The following is a 656-nucleotide window of genomic DNA, read 5'->3' as shown; positions in this document are numbered from 1 at the left end:
ATCTCTTCGGAGTTGTTCTGCAATCGTCGTAAGGAGTAGACATTGCAGCTGAGGTTTCGAATCCATTCGCAGTCTTAGATTAATTGGTCGATTACGCGTAAAAATCGCGTGTCCCTGAGGTACCTTACACTACTGATATAGCCGACCTTGTCCCAGCCAATTGCGCTGACCCAGTGCGTAAATTGCGCCAAAACCTCTTCCACTTTACCCCCAATCAGCGCAAAGTATTTATCCGGCTCGCCAAAGTATACCCGAAGTAAACCCGAACGCACGAAATAGCCTGCAATTTATCACAGTTTGGCTATTCAAGAAAACACAAGCATCGACTCCGTAATCCTTGCAGCTACCGACCGTATTGTGGCTCATATCGCGAAATACGAAGAAAAAAGACCGAAGAATGCAAAAAGAAGAATATAAAGAAGACAGCGAGCGAGAAAAAAGAAAGTAAAAAGGAAGTAGAAATTCAGTAAAAAATGGAGAGCAAAAATGAAGAAAAAGGGAGAAAAGAAAAAGACAAGAGGAAAGAGAAAAAACGAACATGGAACAATTGCTTCAAACACTGCTACAACAAATTGAACGCCAAGAACGCATTATCGAAGCAGTCACGCAGACACAGAAGATGCAAGTACAAGCACTGCAAATCTACGCACTGCTCG

The sequence above is a fragment of the Aphanomyces invadans genome, assembly GCF_000520115.1.
Source record: "Aphanomyces invadans strain NJM9701 unplaced genomic scaffold supercont1.58, whole genome shotgun sequence".
In the NCBI taxonomy this organism is placed as follows: domain Eukaryota; phylum Oomycota; class Saprolegniomycetes; order Saprolegniales; family Verrucalvaceae; genus Aphanomyces; species Aphanomyces invadans.
The sequence above is the reverse complement of the archived record's forward strand: the minus strand, read 5'-3'. Positions refer to the sequence as shown.